The sequence below is a fragment of the Belonocnema kinseyi genome, chromosome 6, assembly GCF_010883055.1.
Source record: "Belonocnema kinseyi isolate 2016_QV_RU_SX_M_011 chromosome 6, B_treatae_v1, whole genome shotgun sequence".
In the NCBI taxonomy this organism is placed as follows: Eukaryota; Metazoa; Arthropoda; class Insecta; order Hymenoptera; family Cynipidae; genus Belonocnema; species Belonocnema kinseyi.
The window spans coordinates 111561765-111569481 of record NC_046662.1 but is presented as its reverse complement, the minus strand read 5'-3'; the positions used below and the strand labels follow the sequence as shown (position 1 = coordinate 111569481).

Here is a 7717-nt window from a genome sequence, read left to right as displayed (position 1 = left end):
TACATATCTACCTATCCTTAATCTAGTAAATAAAAAGGCGTATTTGGTTTAAATTTCATTTATTTAGATTTTTCTTACCAACAAAATACATGAAATTTTAATGTACAAAGGTACCATTCACACATCTGAGTCCTTGTAATTTCTCAACCACTTCTTCACACACATTCTGATTATAAAAAGTAATCATTTCAAGAAACAGAATTTCAAAACGCATAATATTAGCAAATATTAATTTTTTTATTTCCTTACTCTTTAAACTTGTATAATTTTTTCGTATATAAGATTTTACACTTTTCACAGATGGTGATTTCACTTCACGCCAAATACTTTCAGCGATGGTTTCAATAATGACATCTTTTGTACGTTCAAACGGCATAACATTCAGATCCAGAAGATATCGGTCGACACATGGCTGACTTCCTGGAGAACAGCAAACGTTGTTTCTTGCAGCCCAAACGGATAGTATTTTTGGTTTCCTTGATGTTGGTCCAAAGCTACTATATAATCACCAAACGATAAAGTCATGTGTATATGGAAATTTCCGCAGTCGATGCATTGGTGCTTCTCTTGACCATCAAAAAACAGGGAAATGAGGTTGAAGTAACTTTTGAATAATTTCCACACTTCAGGATTCAGGGTTACACTTGAACGAGGATGACTGGCCTGTAGTTTCACTGATGGCAATTTGCTTTCTGAATGACGAATTCAGGTTGCATGTAGTCGTATGTAACATTTGGTTTCGTGGTGTATAAGACATGATGAATATCTCACTGAAGCTTGTCACAGACTGAGCGATAATTGAAAAATTGCAGACCCTTTATACTGCTTTCTTCACAAATTCGATGGTACTGTAGCGTCCACCCAAATACCGCATGCAGAGATCGCCATCTTCACTGGATTTTTTCATTCCTAGCAGCAAATTTTCATCTTCATTCAGCAGATTGGTCATCCTTGCTGGTAGAAACACAGTAAATTTGTTTTCTACTGTGACGATGTACCGCACTCCAAATTGTGTTGTTACTCTTTTGATGTTTGTAAATTCGTAGCTTTTATTCAGCTCCAGATCCTTCAGTTTCTCTGTTGAAAGGAAATCGTTTTTAACTGCAATTTTGTTCAATTTTGCGAAATCCATCTTCACATGTTAATATTCACCGTATAAAACTTTCGCGTTAAAGTATGTAAATCGATTCGCGCTTCTATCACTTCTTTTAATTCTCGAATGTTATTTAGAAATAGGTTAAAACGATTTTTTAGCTCTTGTTGCCTTTCTTCTTTACAATCTGACATCTGGCAATAAACTGATGAAGGAGTAGAGCTAGCCTCATTTTATAGACGCTTACCCACTCTACCAATTTCTGAAGACTTTTGCACAATATTGTCTGATATTGCATCATGTGATGAAACATCGTTCTAGAAGGTTCTACATTATAATCGACACGCGTAGCGTATAATTTTTTAACATCGCAAAATGTAATGCGTCTTTGAAAATAACCTTGAATCTTTTATTCTCCTTCCCATAAATATATATCTCTTTCTTTTTCTTAGAAAAGAAGGACCCGCAAAGAACATTCGAGAAGCTTATGCGCATCGAATAAATAATTAAATGCATTATCTGAATACATGCATGTGATAACCTTGAAACTTGTTTTTCGCAAATTCTGTCTTAACACAATTGCGCAATATCATTCAATGACGTCATCAAATCTTCCTAGAATCTTCTATAAACTTATACGCATTAAACAAATAAGGCAGGAATTTTCAAATCAAAACAGGATGCCATGCATAACCCTCATATCAGATTTCATCTGTCCATCGGCATCTTTTACGCATTTAACCAATAAAGGCAGAAATTTTTAGCTGAACTATCATCTATCAGGAAGCAATAAATCAAATAAATAGTCAAAACAGGATGCCATACATAGCTCTCCATATAAAATTTCACCTAGACACCTGCATCTTTTGCACATTTAACAAACGTGTTATCTGTCAGGAAGCAATAAATCATCCTTGGTTTTCTCATTTAACCTTGACACATGCATGTTATAACCTTGAATCTGTTTACATGAATTTGGCTACAGACTATTCCGTAATCGTGACGTCATCAGGATCCTGCGAGAAAGATCTCAAAGCCTAGTACGGACACGAAACACTACAGGTAGAAGCTTCTCGATGCCGGTAAGGTAGGAATCGTGGTCCAGAACCCGCCCTATACATCAACTGATTTTAATACTTGGTCGATGGAATGGCAGTATTGATCAACTAGTCATGATATGGTACTTAGTTTTTTATTAGAAAACAAGCTTTTGCTTGGTGACACCAAGCCTCATCAGGAATACATATAGAATTAAACTAGTTAATTAGTGGAAAAGAATTTTTAAGAATAGATGTGTTCATTAAAATTGTAGGAAAAATGTTATATGTGATGATGTGTGTTATTCTACTTACATTTGTCGTTATAATACTTAATTAAGACAGTGGTATGATGGTCGTGGGGGCAAAGTGTTGACTTTGGACACACTCCGTCGGCTTGCGGGTTTAATTCCCGCCCCGCACTCTGGAAGAGCCTCGGCGGCCCATACGGTGAACACTACCCTAGCAAGGGAGCTGTTCATCTCCGGAGAGTCGTGGGATCGGTACCTCCAGAGAAAAAGATTTTTTCTAAGTACTTAAAACCTGTTGCTCTTGGTGGCTCGAAACCACCTTAAACTGTATGTCCCCCTCCTATAACCAAGTAAGCGTGTGTGGTATATGTAAAGGAATTGGCAAGAAGGTGCAAGAAAAATGTAAACCCTTAGGGGACACATTAGAAGCTTCCATTCCAAATACTAAATTAAGATAAGCATTATTGGAGTTTGATTACAAGTTTTTTCGTTCGTTTGTTATTGTAAAAGTGAGGGTAAGAAAAAATTTTTTAAAAGAAATATTATTGTTTGGTAATAAAGTAAGATAAAAGAAGTATGATGCTTTCTTGTGGACATGCAATGCATTTTAGTGTTAATATAAATAAAATTATGGGCAGCACTCCTCATCGCCATGCCTGTATGTGCAGGAGTGAGGATATATTCGTTGTTCGGTGGAGAAATAGAGTATTCTATATTCGTTACAGCCACCTATGTCGCAATTGGAAAATGAAAGATATAGCGGGAAAATTTGTTTTGATAACTTACATAATATGAAAATTTAAAGGTTATTTGTATATAGACTTGAGCTGCGATATATATCGCTGAGGAAATAAGTGTTGGAACGTTTGTTGACTGAGTTTTGATGTTTCACAATTTAGAACATTTCTTTGAAAGTAAGTTTTTTATAATTATTTTCGGTGAATAATATTTTAGCGTTAGGAAAGTCGAATTGGTGATCTAAAGTCTTTGCTTGTAAAACTAGAGCCGTACCTCTAGAATCTTTTTTACAGTCGTTCTTATGTTCTTTAATTCTATCTTTATAATGTTGTTCAGTTTGACCAAAATATACACATCTGCACTCACATGGAATTATGTATAGAATATGGTTTTTTTTCTATAATTGACCAATGGCGCTCTCGCGCGCGCGTGTTTTTATCATTTGAGATAATTTGTAAGTATTTATGAATTTTTTTTTACAATTTAGACTAATAAAAATTAATTCAAAACAATCTGATACAGTTTGTCGAACCTCTTAAACACTTTTTAATCTGTCTTTCAACCTCAAATTAAATTTTAATCTCAATACTTGTCTCAAAACCAAAATGCAATCCGAATGGACCCGCGGTTCACTTATCAATCCTTATTCATTCTTGCATCAGCACCAAATTCTACAGGAACGCATCCGGAATCCATTTTTCAATTCGTGCCGCCAATTCTCTCAAATGAATGGGACTTTTTGAATCAAATCCGTGAATCTGACATCAGTCCGAGTAGATAAGTGTGAATCCAAAAGCAAACCGAATGAATCACAATCCAATCGGAAAGAAATTTGCTCTCTATCCGAATGAATTGGAAACCAATCCAAACTTAATTTTCATTCCTTTCAAATCCGGGTGCATATATAAACTTTAATGTTGACACAACTTTTAATCACTTTCAAGTCGTCCGTATAACACAATTAGGACACTTATCGAAAAAACCAGGTCTGTCCCAGTTTTTTCGGAAAAAGTATACTTCCAAACCTGGAACGGAACTGGGTTTTTTGGGAAGTGTGCTAGAAAATCTCTAAAAATTTACATTTTTCGTGTATATTTCAGTGTTATCCGGAAATCAGAATATGTGTCAAGTTTCTTCAATATTAATACGAACTTTTATTTATTATTAATTTTCAAAGTTTTTTGTATGTCCCATGTTTTTCGAGATAATTCACACTTTTGATTTTTTCCTTTTGCAAATCTTTTTGTTGGGTTAATTTGTAGAGGCTGAGAACCGTCCTTTGTATAAAACCCTGAATATTTTTTCAGTTTTCACGTATCTCTTCGTTTTCAAGATAACTCCAAATTTTTATTTCGAAACTCATTTCGCTATACTAACTCGGGGTGCCCGATGACTATCCCGGAATGGCATATTCTGAAAATGTTGTCCCTTTCGCGTATCTCTACTTTACTCTGTTAGTTGTGGTTGGTCGAGGATCTTTATCAAACAGTGAAACGTTTTTCAGTTCTCGCGCATTTTTCACCGTTTTGAAGATAAATCAAAATTATATTATTTATTCAAATTTAAATAAATATACTGGGTTATTTTGACTTTATCCACAACAGAACTGCTCTTCAAGCTCCTTAACATTTGTTTGTTGTTCATGAATCTCTGATCGTTCGCGATGTAATTCAAAAAATGTTATAATTGTTTTAAATAAAATTTTTTTATTCATTAGTTTAGTTATAGTTGTTTGAGACTACCCCTTTGCAAAATCCTAAGAATGTAATAAGTTTTCACGATTCTATATACATTTTTAAAATAAATCATATTTCAGATTTTTTAATTTGATAAAATCTATTTATTACTTTAGATAGGAGTGACTGAGAATCATCCCCCTTTTGAATATGTCGTCGGTTTTTGCACCCCCCTAATTATTTTTCACGTTTATTTGACCGTTGTCAGTTTCCGTTTATTTTTTACCGTTTTTAAGACAACTCAAAATTTTCATTTTTTTTTATTAAACAAAAAATTTTATTAGGTTAGTTCATGTAGTTCGAAAACAAAACCCTTCTTTGAAAAACTTCAAATTTTGGTATACAGCGATTCCCTTTATCAAAAACCTGAAAATGTTTTTGAGTTTTCACGTATCTGTGAACCTTTTAGAGGTAATTCAAAATTTTTGATTTTTTTTTTTCTAATCTTAAGCATTTGTTTACTGTTTTACTTTGAAGTGGCTAAGGTCCACCCCCCCTATACAAAACCTCTGAAAATGTTGTCAGTTTTCGTGTATCTCTCACACTTTTCATGATAACTCAACATTTTATTATTTAAAACAAAATTTTTTTATTGGGTCAGTTTATGTAGGTCGAATACAATACCCCTATGTAAAAACCTTAACGTTTTTGTCGAAAGCGATTTCCCCCTTTAGGGAGAATTTCAAAAATATTTGTATTGAGTTATTTTAAGTTGGTGGAAGATAAAACCTATCTTCAAACCCCTTAAAATCGACTTAGTTTTCATGTTTCCATGACCGCTTATGAAACAAATAAAAATTTTGATTTTTTGAATGCTGAAAATTTGTTTTTTTTTTGTCTAGTTTCGGGTGTCTGGGGATCATCCCTTATCTTCATTTTTTGTTTGTATTTAAACAATATTTTAATTGGCCAATTCGCTTTGTTCGAAGATAAACTCCGTATTCAAAAAATAAAAAATTTATTTAGTTTTCACGTTTCTCTAGCCGTGTTGAAGTCAACTACAAATTTGTATTTTTTTAAGTTTAAAATTTTTTACTGATATAGGTTGGGATGGCCAGAGACCATCCCCCTTTAGCAAAGCTTAAAAATATTGTCAGTTTTCGCGTATCTTTTGTCGATTTCAAGATAACTCAAAATCTGTACTTTGTTTTGAATTTTAAAATTACTTTTCTCCCTTTTACCTATGTTCAGAGAAACTAGCAATAAATTTACAACTAATTCATTATAGTAATTGAGCTAGTAATTGTTACGCTTTTGAAATTAGAAATTTAGGGAAATTGGGACCAATAGACTTAAGGGACTTCGCATCCAGCGAGTCAAATCCAGCGCCAAGTATATGTCTAACCAATAAGGAATCAGTTCTTCTTCTTTTTAGAATTCATTCTTTCAATATTTTTATAATATTTCTTCCTACATACTGATTTTCCTATACAGTTCTTCGTACAAAGAGTACGCGTCAAACTCAAACTGCGCGGTCATATTAAACAAAATGGTGGCATTAAGCGGTTGCGTGACTTGAACGAAACGGGGCTCTCAATTGACTAGACCATGTATTTATTAGATCACGGTTTAAAGCGCCACGTATTTTCCCTGATAGCAACTCCACCAATAAGGAATCTCCCACTCCATCATTGATGGTCAATCCACTTATTAGATACACTTTTCCACTTTAAGAAAACATCTTTATAGAATAGGAAAATACACTTTTAAGTTTTTAATAATGAAGTAGACTGGAGCCCGTGGAGAAACCAAAGGGGAAATACAAAGACGTTTCGGTGAAATTTCATAGGAAAGAATAGTACAATAGTCTTGATTGATTTAGAATCTGAGAAGTCACGTGTTTTCCCTGACCACAACTCCACCAATAAGGAATCGGGTCTTCACATTTTTGCATTACACTATTTCGAGATATTTCGATAATTTCGATATTCGATAGGTATGATCATTTTAGCATAGGATTGGGGTTATATATTTGTTGTTTGTGAAACAATAAAAAGTGTCTTTATCGTATTTGAAGGTTATAAGAATGTTAAAATCGATAAAATTTCTTTTGTAAAATCTTGTGAAAATACACTAAACAATAACGGCGACCCAAACAAGTTTACCAAAAAATATATCAATAAAAGACTAAATTATTTACAGGATAAAAAACAAAAATCACATATTAAAACACAAAGAAAATTTCCAAACCTCAATTTTAACCAACTTATCTTACTAACTTTTACCAACGAATTCACAAGATTTTACAAAAGAACTTTTATCGATTTTAACATTCTAATAACCTTCAAATACAATAAAGATCCTTTTTATTCTTTCACAAGAAACCTAGATATAACCCCAATATAGAAAAAAACCCATATTAAAACATAAGAACGACTGTAAAAAATATTCTAGAGGTACTGCTCTAGTTTCACATTCAAGCACTTTAGACCACCAATTTGACTTTTTTAACGCTAAAATATTATGCACCGAAAATAATTGTAAAAAATTTGCCCGCTTCCCGGGAACATTCTCATAGCGCGCTAGGCGCGCGGCTCGCTTCGCTCGGAAGTTTGAGCGGGCCAAAGGCGCGGGACTGTTGGTTCTCGCACTTCGCGCTCGATGATATATTATTTCGCGCTCGATAATGTATTTAACTCGCGCTACGCGCTCGATCTTTGTGCATAGACTTTTTAAAACTAAAGTTGGAAGAATCGACAACAGTAATTTGGTAATTGTGAATTCTCTTTTGTTGAAACTGCTTCGGCCTTAACGAACACATTCGCATCGCGTATCTCGTGTTTCGCACTCAAGCTTATCCCTGAAATTTTATGTCATTCCCAATAATGTATATTATTATAGTTCATAACTTACATTGGTGAG

General features: G+C 33.8%; 1 pseudogene; it reads left to right on the top strand.

Annotated features, from left to right (window-relative positions):
* LOC117175550 overlaps positions 1–7717 on the top strand; it is a 50187-nt pseudogene that overhangs the window by 2146 nt on the left and 40324 nt on the right.